At 40.2% G+C, this 17306-nt stretch overlaps 1 long non-coding RNA gene and 1 other non-coding gene across 2 annotated transcripts; both read left to right on the forward strand.

The window, feature by feature from the left end:
- The first annotated feature begins 1450 nt into the window (after nucleotides 1-1450).
- On the forward strand, nucleotides 1451-1557 carry LOC128280126 (small nucleolar RNA R71). Its single transcript, XR_008270308.1, has one exon. It is a non-coding gene; the product is annotated as a small nucleolar RNA R71 (small nucleolar RNA).
- A 10970-nt stretch (nucleotides 1558-12527) lies between these two features.
- Nucleotides 12528-13949, forward strand: LOC128296395 (uncharacterized). Its single transcript, XR_008287011.1, has 2 exons — nucleotides 12528-12573; nucleotides 13745-13949. It is a non-coding gene; the product is annotated as an uncharacterized LOC128296395 (long non-coding RNA).
- Nucleotides 13950-17306: the final 3357 nt, after the last annotated feature.

The following is a 17306-nucleotide window of genomic DNA, read 5'->3' on the forward strand; positions in this document are numbered from 1 at the left end:
GAAGACTCATTAGAATTTAATTCGGCTTTTGCCTTACCTAACGCAGAATCATTGTCATTTACCTCCTCTCCTTGGGAAAGACACAGTTCCAACGTGTCCTTATGAATGATTTCCTATAAAGAATCTTGAGTAGCATGATCAATAGACTCAATAAAATAATAGGAGCCATCTTGTTCTCTAGAAAATCTCACGGCATCATAAATTTTAAAAATAATCTCTTCGTCATCACCCTAAGCACAAGTTTACTGTCATCCACATCAATAAAAGCCCTAGTAGTGGCTAAAAATGGACAACCTAAAATTAAAGGCACCTCAACATCCTCATCCATGTCAAGCACAAAAAAATTAATAGAGAATATGAATTTATCTACTTTTACGAGTACATCTTCAATAATTCCCCTAGGATATTTAACAGATCTATCAGCTAGTTGAATACTCATCCTAGTAGGTTTTGGTTCCCCAAGGCCAAGTAGCTTGAACATTTTGTAAGGCATCAAATTAATGCTAGTGCCTAAATCAGCTAGTGCCTTTTCAACATTTAAACTACCAATTAAGCAGGGAATAGTAAAACTTTCTAGATCTTTTAGTTTGGTTGGTAGTTTATTTTGGTAGTAAAACTTATTACAGGTTTTACCTTCTCATCCACTTTCTTATCAACTTCTTATGGCAGCTTCTTTTCAGATTTAGTTAACACTTTCCCACTCCTTAGTGTAACTGCTTTCACATGCTCTTTTGGATTGGGTTCGGTGTTATTAGGCAGACTCTCGGGTGGTCTTTCTGAAATCATCTTAGCCAGCTGTCGTATTTGATTCTCGAGCCCTTGAATAGATGCTTGTTGATTTTTAAGTGTTGTTTCAGTGTTTTGAAAATGAGTTTTCGCTACTGAAATAAAATTTTTCATCATCTCTTCAAGTTTCGACTTTTTCTCTTGCTGGTAAGGTTGTTGTTGGAAGCCTGGAGGGGGTGGTGGTCTCTGATTCCCTTGGCCTCCCCATGAGAAATTTGGGTGGTTCCTCCAACCTACATTGTAAGTGTTACTGTAAGGATTATTTTGACGTCGAGGATTATTACCCATATAATTTATTTGCTTGTTCTCCATGTTGGGGCTGTAGGGTAGGTATTCTAAATTGCTCGTTCCACCTCTACTTGCATCGCACTGCATTACTGGATGTACTTGCGTAGAACCAAATAAATCATCAATCTTTTTATTCAAAAGTTCTACTTAATTTGAAAGCATAGTAACCGAGTCGACGTTAAAAACGCCGGATGTTTTTGTCGGCTTTGTTTTTATGACTTGCCACTGATAATTGTTCAGTGACCTCTCTTCTATGAACTCATAAGCCTCTTCAGGTGTCTTATTATTGATGGTTCCACCAGTAGCTGCGTCGATCATTTGTCTAGTTGAGGGATTTAGACTGTTGTGGAAAGTTTGAACCTGTAGCCAAAGAGGTAACCCATAGTGAGGGCACATTCTCAATAAATCCTTGTATCTCTCCCATGCAACATAAAGTGTTTTTAAATCCATCTGCACAAAAGAAGAGATATCATTCCTCAACTTTGCTGTTTCAGCTGACGAAAAATATTTAAGAAAAAATTTTTCAGTCATTTGTTCCCAAGTAGTGACTGACTCTCGTGGTAATGAGTTCAACCATTGTTTAGCCTTATTCCATAATGGAAAGCGAGCAAATGGCATTAACAGAAATGCCATTGATCTTAAAGGTGTCGCAGAATTCCAGAAAATTTGCTAAATGAGTGTTTGGATCCTCATCCTACAAACCATCAAACTGAACAAACTGTTGTATCATTTGAATCGTGCTAAGTTTCAGTTCAAAATTATTTGCAGCAACAGCTGGTCTAACTATACTCGATTCAGTTCTTGTTAAATTGGGCTTAGCATAGTCGTACATAGTACGAGGAGCAGGATTCTGATTCACTGGATTTGCGACAACCACAGGAGGTAGCGAATTATTTTGATTTTTAGCCATCTCCTCGATGTTATTGGTATCGTCCTCATGCTCTTCCTCTATATACCGTAGACTTCGCCTTATCTTTCTAAGATTTCTACGGGCTGTGCTTTCAATTTCACTGTCAAAAAGTAGAGGCCTGACGTGTTTCTTCTAGTCATAAACTATAAAAACCTGCCAAAAGCAAATAAAATAAAAAATAGTAATTAAAATAAAAACAAAATTAAATAAAAATAAAAATGGCTAAAGTAATAAAAATTAAGTGTTCCTAATATCTTAGTCCCCGGCAACGACGCCAAAAACTTGATGCTCGCTAAACTAACTAAAAATTCGACTAAGACAAGCTCACCTATCGAATAGTAGTTTAGTTATGGTGAGGCTGGAAATATCGTATCCACAAGGACTAAAAGTACAAGTAATTACTATCTTTTTATTATCTAGAGTAAGAATTAAAGGGATGTTTTTAAACTAAGATTAACTATCTAATTAACTAAGAACACGACAAAGATTAAAGTTGGAAAATACTTTTGGAAAACCAATAGAGAAGACAATACCCAAGGAAGAATCTGCCTAGACTTCACTTATTACTTCTGAATTAGACATTTATTCGCTTGACTTAATCCGTAAGAATCCCTAGCTTATGTTAATATCTCTCTCGAGACTAAAAACAACTGACTCTAGGTTGATTAATCAAAATTTCTTTCTAATTAAAACCCTTATTATAACATTAACTAGATCTATGGACTCCCTTATTAGATTTGACTCTAATTCGGCAGATTTATGTCGTCCTATATCTAGGATTGCATGCAACTCCACTTAATTATGAAAGATCTACTCTTAAACAGGGACTTTTTCTGTACTGAATAAGCACATCAAAACCTGAATTAATATCCTAGAATATTAAAGCAAGGATTAAAACTCATAATTAAGAATAAGACAAGTATTTATCATATAATTCAAATAATAAAAAGATCTATCTTAGGTTTCATCTCCCTTAGGTATTTAGGAAGTTTAGTTCATTACGATGGGGGAAAACATCTCAAAATTGGGAAAACAACAAAACATAAAGAAAACCCAAAGAACTTCTAAGGAAATTGAATGGAGATCTTCAGTCTTGAAGTAGATTCTACTTCCAAGCTGATTCCGATGGCTGTCTTTAAGTATTTTCTTTCTTCTACCTTCTGTGTCCCCTTCGATCCTCTTGTGTTGTGTTTAAATAGACTTTGGAATGCCCAAAGTAGCCCAAAATTAGCCTTTTTCGAGTAGAATTGAAATAGGTCTTGACAGGGACACGGCCGTGTGGCATACCCGTGTGGTGGTGCTCAAGCCGCGTACAATTTTGATATGGTTTTAAGTTGACACGGCCATTACACACGGGCGTGTGGTCTGCCCGTGTGTCTAACATGGGAGTGTAGATTACCCGTGTGGAAGTGTATGTGTAACATCCTGATTTTCGGGTTTTCGCGATTACTGATATTTTAAGTAAATTTCTAAAATTTGGTATGTGATGATGGAATTCATAATTTGGGTATGTAAATGGGCTTATGGAAGGCCCATGAGTTGGCCAAAAGCCGGTAGAATTTTTTTAAATTTTGGACTTAGGAGTTAGGGGTTCTAGCTAGGCGCCCTTATATTAAGTTGTGGGTAAAGTGTATCACAAAAAGAGCTTTGGTGAAGTGGCAAGGGTGACGCCACTAAGCTCCTAAAAAGGTGGCATGTGGAGCATAGAGGAGGACCTGGGTTCGAATCCCTGTGTTGGCAAATAAGAGTATTTATTTTTGTGTGCAGGAAGGGTAAGTGTTGGAACTTAAGTGGATTCTGTAAGGGGAGAGTTGGTTCAAGTCAAATGCATAAATTAAGGAGGGATAAGGGGAGAGATTTTAGGGATGTGATATGGAGATAGAGTTGGCTGAATAAGGGAGTTTGGAGAGGGGATTTTCGGCAAAGGGGCATTAGGTTAGTAATTTCGGCATTAGGGTCTTAGTTGTGCCGATTTCTTCTTTGGTGTATAGCCTTTTTCTCTCTTTTCTTTTCCAACCGAATCTACCTCCCTCCTATTCATTTTTCTTCCTTTTTCTTCTTTCAAATCAGCCCACTATTTCCCTCCATTCACCATTGTTTCTTTCCCTTATCTCTATTTTTGCCAAAGTGCCGCAAAAAAGCCGAAATCAGTGAAGATAGGGAGTGCCGATTCTTTGTGACCAGCAACCTTTTTCTTCCTTTTCAATAGTTGGCGTTCGGTTCCTTTACCTTTTAGGCATCCCGATTCAAGAGGAGAAAGACTGTGGTAAGTGTTCAAACCCTAAACAATTCCTAGTGTAGCTTTGGCCAAAAGCAAAACCTCTCTAGTTTAGGGAGGTGGCGAATGTGGGTATAGGCCTTATGGGGTCTTCTTTTAACATTTTGTGGTTTATTTAGTGGAGGAGCAGCAAGGTGTAGTGTCGACTTGGAGTAGCTTGGATCACTTAGGAGTAGCTAGGCCTAGTCATCAATCGCGACAAAGGTAAGGTGCCTAAGGCCATTATGGATGGTGGCCGAATGTGTAAGTGTTAATATTGGAAAGTTCTTGATTTGGTTCAATTATTGTGAGCTGATCTATTTAACAATTGATTATAGGAGAAATCGCATAGGAGATCTCGTCAAGGAATATCACAAATCAGGTGTGTAACGAACCCTTTCATAGCTTAAAGCGATAAAATGTCGAAAAGCAAAATGCCAAATTCGGCATTTTGAGGACTTAATGAGCAATGACGCTCACTAGTTAGTTAGAATCGATGAGATGGTGATCGAGAACGATGGAAACAGAAGAATGTGATTTTGGCGTTCTTGGTAAGTTGGGCCTCGAGGGGTCAAGTGGGGCCCATTGGGCTTTCGGGCCCATTTGGGTAAAAATTGGTAGAAAACGGAAATCATTATATGGCATGATAAGACTGTTAAAACCGTTATGGAATATAGGCTAAATGGGCCTAGATGACGAAATTGGCTAAGTAGGGCCCATTAGGGTTTTAGGCCCAATAACTCGATTTCGCTAAAATGGGCCGAATCACTGCTTGCACCCATGGATTGTTAGTAATCGTTAATGAACATGGAAACCCTAATTTTGGTAAAATTATGAGATTACCCTTATACCATGAAAATGACCGTTTTGCCCCTAGGTAAAATGACCATTATACCCCTAGGGGTTTATGTATGATTTTAATACATGGGATTTTGATAAATATGGTATGTATGATATGCACATGATATGTATGATATGCACATGATGTAATCATAACTGCATTGGGTTGGGTTTTATATGGATGGAGGAAGTGAAAAGGGCTTATGCCCCGATTATCAAAAGGGCTTATGCCCGCTTATCAAAAGGGCTTATGCCCCGATTATAAAAGGGCTTATGCCCCGCTTATTGAAAGGGCTTTTGCCCGATTATTAAAAGAGGCTAGGCCTCCATTATATGATAAAGCACTATCTTTGCCATTGGAGAGTATGGCGGGGTGGGTCGAGTTAATCCCCACATGGTGTGTTGGTTGGTACGGGTGGAGAGTAGCGGATGGTGGGTTGAGTAGTCTCCCAAATGGGTTGCATTCTTTCATTGAAATTATATGTGATATTGAAATGGGCCTAAGGGCCATACCGTTTCTGATAAAGGCTTGCCCAAGAATATGAAATATGAAAAGGCTTGACCAGTGTTATGGAATATGAAACATGAAAAGGGCTATGGCCCAAGATATGTTGAGATTGGATTTGGGCTTAGACCCAACAGTCATTATTGTTTGTGGGCTCGAAAGGGGCTTGTTGGACATCGAGTTTCCAAACTCACCCCCTTTCCTTAACCTTGCAGTGAGCCTTGATGTGGGGACTTGGTGGAGAGGATTCAGAGTGGCCACGGTGATCATTTTGGGCTTTTAAATAAGTGTTGGTTTTCATTTAATTTCCTTTAATTATTATTTATTTTTGGGTTGTAATAAGGCCAATTTTAACTTTCCTTTTATTTCTTTTCTGAATTATTTTAATTTTAATAACTTTAAAAATTGGTTAATAATTATTCAAATGGGCTAGACTTAGGACGTGTTTTCAAAATGATACTTGTTTTCAAAATATGTCAACACCACAATTAATCGGTTTATCAAAGACGTCCACTTAAACAAATTTAAACTCGATATAACAAAGTGTGGCTATGGTTGTGGGCATGTCTAGGATTGGATCCAATTAAAGAGCTTGGTACTTAAGCGACCTTCATGGCTCACCTCCTCTGTCTCGGATACCTACACGGTGCCCACTTCCATACACTTTGTTAACTCAATAAAATGTATGGTTTTAAAACACTAAAACGGAACGTGGGTTTTCAACTCCAATGTGGCACGTCGATTCGCCATAACGTCTGGGCGGGTTTGGGGTGTTACATTTAATGGTATCGAGCCTAGGTTGCAACAACTCGGTGTGGATCGGTCCGAAAATCTATTTGAAAACTTAGGTCTAAGAAGGGTATTTCGAAATGGTTTCGAAAAGTTCATTTTAAAGATGTTTTATGGAAATATATGTTAAAAGGTACCATCTTTCTGTTTTAATCAAGAGTTCAAAATAAAGGGAGTTTTCAAATCAAAGTTTTGAATTTCTATTTTCGATAATCAAAACATGGTTTTTTGGAGAAAGAAGTGGCGCATCGAATCCCGGCACCAAGTCTGTAAGTATATTTTCCTTACAATATATGATATTGATATGATATTATGAATAGTCTTTGAGACTATAGCTAGGCTATGATGATACTGAAACAATCCTTGAACCGCTATATCTACATAAGACATTTTCTTAATAAACAAGGAACGTTATACTAATTTCATAAAATTTGTAAATCGATAATTCGATATGAGTACTAGAGGAGCTCGTGGGCGAGGCCGCGGACGTGGTCGCGAAGGGTGCAAGCTGAATCTTCATCCTCGGGGCATAGGCCACCGAGGAGCCACCGTGCCGCAAGCAACGAGACCGGTCTTATGATCGGGTTATGGGGATGACGCTTTATCCCAAGCCATGTTAAGGGTTTTAGAAAGAGTGGTGGAGCTAATCTTGACGGTGAATAGGGGTCTATATCGGAGTGACTCCGGGCCAACGGAGCAGAGGTATTTAGGGGTGTATCTGGAGTGGCCCCGAATGTGGTAGAATATTGGCTGGAGGCTACAGAACGGATCATGGACGATCTAGACTGCTCAGTGGAGCAAAAGCTGAAAGGAGCTGTGTCGCTGCTACGTGACGAAGCATACCGATGGTGGATCACCGTAAGGGAGAGTACTCCAATTGAGCAAGTAACCTGGGAATTGTTCAAAACGGCTTTTAAAGGGAGGTATGTTGGAGCAAGCTATGTGGATGCTCGTCGAAGGAATTCTTGAATCGACTCAAGGTGATAAGACATGGCAGTATCTATGCGCGAATTTTTGAGGCCGAGTCGATATGTTAGTGGTATAGTGGCAACCGAATATGAGTGCGATGTCCGCCGAGGATGGTCTCCGCGATGAGCTTAGGATATTGATAGCTCCATAGAGGGAGCGTGGTTTTGCCGCTTTGGTAGAAAAGGCTAAGATAGCCGAGGAGGTGAAGTGAGTGAGCGGCGAATCGTGAGAAGGATCGACCCAGTTTAAGAGGGATTTCGCACCCTCGAGTGCCACGAATCGAAGTGTTAAAAGAGCAAGGATGGAGGAACCGGTTCGAGCGGTTCGATAAATACTTATAGACCGCAGCTTGCGGGGACTGTGGTAGGGTGCATATGGGGAGTCTTGAAGCGAATCTGGAGCATGTTTTCGATGTGGGTCAAAGGAGCATAAGTTCGAGAGTGTCCTCGGAGGACAGCTCGGAGCTAGCGGCAGAGCAAAGGGATGTCCAACCATGGCGAGGAGGACCACCACCACGGAGGGTCGTGGGCAAGGTAGAGGTGGCAATGGTAATGGGCGAGGATGTGGGGCACTGGCGGAGGTGCTGGTCATCTTGAAGCTCGACAACCGGCGTTGGTTTATGCTTGCGACGTCGTGAGGAGGGTGGCGCTCGATGTTATAACTGGTACGTTCTTCATTCATAGCATGCCTTACATGCTTTGATTGATGTGGGTTCCACCCACTTGTATGTTGCTTGTGATGTATCTGGGCTTTGGATGTGCTTCTGAGAAGACGTGAGTGGGGTATCGATAATAAGTCCATTGGGACATTCGGTTAAGGTAGATAAAATTTTTAGGGCGATCAAGTTAGTGACACAAGATAAAATCTTTGAAGGAGATTTGATGGAGCGCCATTTCGGGATTTTGATCTTATTTTGGGAATGGATTGGTTAGCTAAGCACAAGGCGACGTTGGATTGTGCCGCAAAGAGGATGGTACTAAGAGTCGTCGAAGATGAGGAGATAATGGTCATAGGGGAACGAAGGGATTATTTATCCAATGTTGTTTGACGTTAAGAGCCAGAAGTTGATCCGGAAAGGTTGTGAGGCGTACTTGGCCTTTGTAAGTCAAACGGGACTTGAGGAGATAATGGTGGAGTCGGTTAGGACTATTAAGGAATTTCAGGATGTATTCCCGGATGAACTTCCGGATTACCCCGAACGAGAGAAGTCGAGTTTGGAATCGACTTACTACCCGGAACGACTCTCCGTGTCCATTGCGCTTATCGGATGGCACCAAAGGAGTTGGTAGAATTGAAAGCTCGATTCAAGAGTCATTGGATAGAGGTTTATAAGACCAAGTGTTTCTCCGTGGGTGCACCGTCTTGTTCGTAAGAAGAAAGATGGGACTATGCGAATGTGTATTGACTATCGGCAGTTGAATAAGCTGACTATCAAGAACAAGTATCCGTTACCAAGAATCAATGATCTGTTCGACCAATTAAAAGGAGCCTCGGTGTTTTCTAAGATCGACCTTCGGTCGGGATATCATCAATTAAGAGTTAAAGAGGGGGATATTTATAAGACGGCGTTCAGGACTCGATACGGTCATTACGAGTTTCTGGTAATGCCATTTGGGTTGACTAATGCACCGGCAGCATTCATGGATTTGATGAATCGGGTATTCCAGCCATACTTGGATCAGTTTGTAGTCATTTTTATTGATGATATCTTGGTGTATTCAGAAACGGAAGAGAAGCATGATGAGCATCTTCGTGTAGTACTGCAAGTGTTAAGGGAGAAGCAACTTTATGCAAAGTTTAGTAAGTGCGAGTTTTGGCTGAAGGAAGTTACCTTCTTGGGGCATGTTGTGTTTGCTGAAGGGATCAAGGTGGACCCTCGAAGATTGAAGCAATCTTGGAATGGAAGCCACCAAGTCGATAATGAGATTCAAGTTTTCGGGGTTGGCGGGTTATTATCGAGATTCGTGGAAGGATTTTACGTGATGGCGACCGATTAATCTAAACTTATAAGGAAGGGAGCACCTTTTGTTTGGACGGATAAGCAAAGAAGAGGCTTTTGAGAAGTTGAAGAAGGTTTTGACTAAGCGCCAAGATTGATTCACCGAGGTCGGTAAGGATTTCATTGTGTACTGCGATGCGTCACATGTAGGTTTGGGCTGCGTGTTGATGCAAGAGGGTAAAGTGGTCGCTTATGCTTCACGACAGCTTAAGCCACATGAGGTGAACTACCCTACGCATGACTTGGAATTGGCGGTAATCTTTGCACTTAAGATATGGAGGCATTACCGTATGGAGAGAAATGCATCATCTATACGGATCACAAGAGTCTTAAGTACTTGCTGACTCAAAAGGAGCTGAATCTTAGGCAGCGAAGGTGGATAGAGTTGTTAAAGGACTATGACTGTTCGATTGAGTACCACCCAGGTAAGGCGAATGTCGTGGCTGATGCGCTAAGTCGAAGAGCTGTGGCGGAATTAAAGGCGATGTTTGCTCGTCTAAGTTTGTATGCCGACGAGAGTTTGTTGGCAGAGTTACAAGTGAAACCGACTTGGGTAGAACAGTTAAACAGCAGAGTTGGAGGACGAGTCGTTGGTTGCTCGGTTTGACAAGTTGAGAAGGGGGAGAATCCTGACTTTGGGTTAAATAGTGAGGGAGTTCTTTGTTTTCGAGGAGGAATTTGTATGCCGAAAGACTCCGACTTGAGATTGAGGATTTTGAAAGAGGCACATAATGGACCTTGTGCTATGCATCCAGGAGGGAGTAAGTTGTATCGGGACTTGCGAGAGCAATATTGGTGGCCTGGGCTTAAGCGAGAAGTGACCGAATTTGTTAGGAGATGTTTGACATGTCAACAAGTGAAGGCCGAGCATCAACTACCTTCGGGATTGTTACAGCCGGTAAAGATACCACTTTGGAAGTGGGAAAGGGTAACTATGGACTTTGTAAGTGGGTTGCCGTTGACATCTTCTAAGAAGGATTCGGTTTGGGTGATTGTGGATAGACTCACGAAATCTGCTCATTTCATACCTGTCCGAACCGATTACTCACTTCAGAAGTTGGCCAGATTGTATGTGGCGGAAATAGTACGGTTGCATGGTGTGCCAAGATCGATAATTTCGCATCGAGACCCAAGGTTTACATCTCGATTTTGGCGAAGTTGCATGAGGCATTGGGAATGCGATTGGATTTCAAGACGCTTTTCACCCTCGATCGGATGGGCGATCGAGAGGGTTATTCAGATTTTAGAGGATATGTTGAGGGGTTGTGCTATTGAGTTTAAAGGCAGCTGGGAGGACCATTTGCCCTTAGCGGAGTTCACGTATAACAACAGTTATCAAGCAAGTATTCAGATTGCTCCATATGAGGCACTATATGGGCGAAGGTGTCGTTCGCCTACTTGTTGGGTAGAATTGGGGGAAAGGCAAATACTTGGACCAGAGTTGGTAGCAGATACTGAAGACAAGATTAAGGTAATCAGGAAGAGGTTAAAAGAGGCGGCGGATCGACAAAAGTCTTATGCCGATCTGAAGCGTAAAGATATTGAATATGCGGTAGGAGACATGGTCTTTTTGAAAGTTTCGCCTTGGAAGAAGATCTTGAGATTTGGTAAGAAGGGTAAGTTGAGCCCACGGTTTATTGGACCTTATCGAATCATTAAGCGGATAGGGCCGGTGGCTTATCAACTAGAGTTACCTCCAGAACTGGATCGCATTCACGATGTCTTCCATGTGTCCACGCTAAGGCGATATCGTTCTGACCCAACTCATATCGTGCGGTTGTAGAAATTGAGGTGCAATCGGATTTGACCTTTGAAGAGGAACACGTGCAAATACTTGATCATGATGTCAAGGTGTTGAGAAAGAGGTCGATCCGTTGGTGAAGGTACTTTGGAGGAACCATGGCAAGGAAGAAGCTACAGGGAGACCAAAGAGGCAATGCGTCGTGATACCCTCAACTGTTTGGACCGGGTAAATTTCGAGGCCAAAATTTCTTTAAGGAGGGTAGAGTTGTCACATCCTGATTTTCGGGTTTTCGCGATTCCTGATATTTTAAGTAAATTTCTAAAATTTGGTATGTGATGATGGAATTCATAATTTGGGTATGTAAATGGGCTTATGGAAGGCCCATGAGTTGGCCAAAAGCCGGTAGAATTTTTTTAAATTTTGGACTTAGGAGTTAGGGGTTCTGGCTAGGCGCCCTTATATTAAGTTGTGGGTAAAGTGTATCACAAAAAGAGCTTTGGTGAAGTGGCAAGGGTGACGCCACTAAGCTCCTAGAAAGGTGGCGTGTGGAGCATAGAGGAGGACCTGGGTTCGAATCCCTGTGTTGGCAAATAAGAGTATTTATTTTTGTGTGCAGGAAGGGTAAGTGTTGGAACTTAAGTGGATTCTGTAAGGGGAGAGTTGGATCAAGTCAAATGCATAAATTAAGGAGGGATAAGGGGAGAGATTTTAGGGATGTGATATGGAGATAGAGTTGGCCGAATAAGGGAGTTTGGAGAGGGATTTTCGAAAGGGGCATTAGGTTAGTAATTTGGCATTAGGGTCTTAGTTGTGCCGATTTCTTCTTTGGTGTGTAGCCTTTTTCTCTCTTTTCTTTTCCAACCGAATCTACCTCCCTCCTATTCATTTTTCTTCCTTTTTCTTCTTTCAAATCAACCCACTATTTCCCTCCATTCACCATTGTTTCTTTCCCTTATCTCTATTTTTGCCGAAGTGCCGCAAAAAAAGTCGAAATCAGTGAAGATAGGGGGTGCCGATTCTTTGTGACCAGCAACCTTTTTCTTCCTTTTCAATAGTTGGCGTTCGGTTCCTTTACCTTTTAGGCATCCCGATTCAAGAGGAGAAAGACTGTGGTAAGTGTTCAAACCCTAAACAATTCCTAGTGTAGCTTTGGCCAAAAGCCGAAACCTCTCTAGTTTAGGGAGGTGGCCGAATGTGGGTATAGGCCTTATGGGGTCTTCTTTTAACATTTTTGTGGTTTATTTAGTGGAGGATCAGCAAGGTGTAGTGTCGACTTGGAGTAGCTTGGATCACCGGAGTAGCTAGGCCTAGTCATCAATCGCGACAAAGGTAAGGTGCCTAAGGCCATTATGGATGGTGGCCGAATGTGTAAGTGTTAATATTGGAAAGTTCTTGATTTGGTTCAATTATTGCGAGCTGATCTATTTAACAATTGATTATAGGAGAAATCGCATAGGAGATCTCGTCAAGGAATATCGCAAATCAGGTGTGTAACGAACCCTTTCATAGCTTAAAGCGATAAAATGCCAAAAAGCCGAAATGCCAAAATTCTGGCATTTCGAGGACTTGTGAGCAAGCGAACGCTCACTAGTTAGTTAGAATCGATGAGACGGTGATCGAGAACGATGGAAACAGTAAGAATGTGATTTTTGGCGTTCTTGGTAAGTTGGGCCTCTAGGGGCCGAAGTGGGGCCCATTGGGCTTTCGGGCCCATTTGGGTAAAAATTGGTAGAAAACGGAAATCTGTTATATGGCATGATAAGACTGTTAAAAATCATTATGGAATATAGGCTAAATGGGCCTAGATGACGAAATTGGCTAAGTAGGGCCCATTAGGGTTTTAGGCCCAATAACTCGATTTCGCTAAAATGGGCCGTAATCACTTGTTTGCACCCATGGATTGTTAGTAATCGTTAATGAACATGGAAACCCTAATTTTGGTAAAATTATGAGATTACCCTTATACCATGAAAATGACCGTTTTGCCCCTAGGTAAAATGACCATTATACCCCTAGGGTTTATGTATGATTTTAATACATGGGATTTTGATAAATATGGTATGCATGATATCCACATGATATGTATGATATGCACATGATGTAATCATAACTGCATTGGGTTGGGTTTTATATGGATGGAGGAAGTGAAAAGGGCTTATGCCCTGCTTATCAAAAGGGCTTATGCCCTGATTATAAAAGGGCTTATGCCCCGATTATTGAAAGGGCTTTTGCCCGATTATTAAAAGAGGCTAGGCCTCGGTTGTATGATAAAGCACTATCTTTGCCAGTGGAGAGTATGGCGGGGTGGGTCGAGTTAATCCCCACATGGTGTGTTGGTTGGTACGGGTGGAGAGTAGCGGATGGTGGGTTGAGTAGTCTCCCCAAATGGGTTGCATTCTTTCATTGAAATTATATGTGATATTGAAATGGGCCTAAGGGCCATACCGCTTCTGATAAAGGCTTGACCAAGAATATGAAATATGAAAAGGCTTCGGCCCAGTGTTATGGAATATGAAACATGAAAAGGGCTATGGCCCAGTATATGTTTGAGATTGGATTTGGGCTTAGACCCAACAGGCAGTTATTATTTTGGGCTCTGAAAGGGGCTTGTTGCACACTGAGTTTCCAAACTCACCCCCCTTTCCTTAACCTTGCAGGTGAGCCTTGATGTGGGGACTTGGGCCGGAGAGGATTCAGAGTGGCCACGGTGATCATCTTTGGGCTTTTAAATAAGTGTTGGTTTTCATTTAATTTCCTTTAATTATTATTTATTTTTGGGTTGTAATAAGGCCAATTTTAACTTTCCTTTTATTTCTTTTCGGAATTATTTTAATTTTAATAACTTTAAAAATTGGTTAATAATTATTCAAATGGGCTAGACTTAGGACGTGTTTTCAAAATGATACTTGTTTTCAAAATATCTCAACACCACGATTAATCGGTTTATCAAAGACGTCCACTTAAACAAATTTAAACTCGATATAACAAAGTGTGGCTATGGTTGTGGGCATGTCTAGGATTGGATCCAATTAAAGAGCTTGGTACTTAGCGACCTTCATGGCTCACCTCCTCTGTCTCGGATACCTACCGGTGCCCGGCTTCCATACACTTTGTTAACTCAATAAAATGTATGGTTTTAAAACACTAAAACGGAACGTGGGTTTTCAACTCCAATGTGGCACGTCAGATTCGGCCATAACGTCTAGGCCGGGTTTGGGGTGTTACAGTATGGGCCGTGTGCAGCACTGAAATAAACCTATTTTGTCCATTCTTTTCCTTTTTCTCACACTTTTTCACTTTCCTATGCTCATCTGGACATAAAATATGAAATTAAAGGATTAGGAGCATCAAATTCACTAAATCTTATGATAAATCATCCGAAAATATGCTAAGCATGGGATTAAAATATGTTACTTTTGAGGTTTATCACTTGCCACTCTTTTTTTTTGGTTTCCTCTTCCCAACTTGTGGTTTCCCGTTACCACCATTGCCGTTGCCATTACCATTATCTTCCTCGTGATTCCCTTCATATATGCCCTTTTCCTTGGACTTGGAAGACTCAAGCTTGTCTTCCACTAGACCCAACTTGACCATGGACTCCACTACCATCATGGCTTTCGATAGCTCTTGGACACTTTATTGTTCCAATTCCTCTCTGAACCACAACTTTAACCCATTTTGGAAAGAAAAAAATGCCTCAATCTCGGTCACGTCTGAAATTTGGAGCAAGAGTTCCTTGAACTCTTAAACATATTCCCTCACTATGCCTCGTTGTGTAAGCCATCGCAACTTTGCTCGAGCTTCCTCTTCGGTAAAGTTTTGATAAAACTGCCTTTTTAACTCATGTTGGAACTCTTCCCACATCCTAATCTCACTATTCCTTTTATCTGTGGACTTGCCTTGCCACCATAAAAGCACAATATCAATAAGAAACATGGAAGCAATTTGACCTTAATCCCATCCTCCATGATGCCTTTAAGATAGTGCTCCATCCTTCACAAGAAATTGTCTACATCACATGCAAATCTTGTCCCTACAAACTCTTTTTGCTCTGGGACATCTACCTTACAATTTAGTGCTGCACTTGACACTCCATTCCCTATGGTTTCTCAACACAAGGTAAGCTCCTTTATTCTTGTCTCAAAGCCTTCATCGTGACCACTGTTTCCTCCTTCAAAGCCAACACCATGGCTTCAAGATCATCATTCCTCTTTGTTAGCTTATTTCTAGTGGAATTTAACAACTATTGTACCTTTTTCACATTTGAATTGAGAGACAAACACAAATTCCCTAGATTGTTCCCGCTAGTCTTCGAGTGATTCCTTCACGTCCCCCATGGACTCCTAAAGATTGGCCACTTCAGTCCTCAATAGCTGACAACTTTTCCTTTAATAGGATTGGTTTTTTGCCCACCAATGGGTCTAATTTGACTCATTTTGATTGGAAACTTTTTTTGACATCTCGATAGTGCCTTCACAACCCAAGCTCTGATACCAACTATCACAGGACTAGAGCTTTAGTCTCTCAATCCATATGACTTTAGGTGATCCTTTCGTTCAAACATGCCTAATTTAGCCTAACCACCAAACGATGAAAGATTTATAAAGAATTTGTCCAAGGCACCAATTTATATAGTAAAAGCAACACAAATCAAAAGAAGGCTTAAAAGAACAGAATATCCATAGAAAATAATGCATTAGAGGTGTTTAACTAAATGCTCTCAATTGTATCCATTTTTTTAAATAATACAAGAAAAAATGAAATAATGGATGAATGAGTGATTTACAAGTGAGGGGGAGGTTATCTATTTATAGTTGAGCTTCCCCAAAACCGATGGTCTAGATCAAGTTACATCGACGGACGAGATTAAGCCTATCCCTACAACTAAGGGATTTACAAGATTTACACAATCAAATAATATATAATCTTACAATATATTATTCTCATAAATCTTCTAAGATTAGTTTCCCAATTTACCAAAGTAGCTCAACTTTCCATATCTACATCATTAGGCCACCTAGGCTTCAAATGGACAGGCTTCTTCAAGAGCTCTTTGAATCGGCCAACTTTCGTCGGTCAAATGATCCCTATCTAAATGATAGGCCTCTATAGGGTGCATATTGTGTGATGGTTATGGGCTTTGAACTGTGGCCTGTGACACTAGGAGCCACTTAGTAAGTGCCTAAAAAGTAATAAACTGAAATGACAACTTCTTAATTTCTTTTTTGGTTTATAAGCTAATCAAGCTGTTGTTTTTTCCTAAACCCAAACATTAGAAATCTTGACAAATTTTGGTTTAATGATTTAAGGTGGACTTTATACAGTGTAGTAGAGATCCTGTTGGATTGTGAAGAGAAATCATGAAATAATGGCCATGTGTATCATAGTCCAAATGTACATGTTGAAGCTTCATTGTTATTAGAGCATTCTTGTGATCTTGTCCTAGCTAAATGGTACTGGTAATATTAGGTAGTGTGATCACAATTATGTTTTTTGGATTGAGAAATCATTTTATACTTTGATATATGATTCGATTTTAAGTGTTAAAGTCTTTGAAGGTCTCTTTCTCAGAGTAGACCTAAAGAACTTTTTATATATATTTCATCTGTAACAAGTTATATTCTTTTAAGTCCCACAAGGGATCCAATGCATTCCTAATGTACCAACAAGTTTTCTTGTGAAAAGAGGACATTACTCATGCTTTATGTTATTCATATTTGAATATGCATCCCACACAAATATATTTAATTTGTTTATATTTATTTTAGATATATAGAGAATCATTCTCTCATAAACATACAATATATATTTTTATATTTCATCAACAAAGTTGTATATTTTACCAATTAGCACAGTTATGAAAGATTCTTTATTGTTGTAGTAGTAGTAAATTGACACATAGAGAGCACAATGCACCATTCTTTTATGTTGGTTTTTAATTTTAATAGTATAGTTCCCTTCCATGGTTCCCGTTCGGTTGATTTTTAGTTTGTGTTAAATTATATAATAAAAATCTAAAGCTTAAAATATGTTCTAAATCTCTATACATTTTATACATTTGGAATTTAATTTTCCTACTTTTATTTTCAAGTTTCTTTAGTTTTCAAATTTGAAAATTCAGGTCTAGTTGTTACTACTTTTAAAATTATTCTATTAAATTCTTTAGTGCCACACTTTAAAATTTTAAAAATATACGTAGTCATGTAATGAAAAAATAGT

The sequence above is a fragment of the Gossypium arboreum genome, chromosome 8 (genome assembly GCF_025698485.1).
Source record: "Gossypium arboreum isolate Shixiya-1 chromosome 8, ASM2569848v2, whole genome shotgun sequence".
NCBI lineage: Eukaryota > Viridiplantae > Streptophyta > Magnoliopsida > Malvales > Malvaceae > Gossypium > Gossypium arboreum.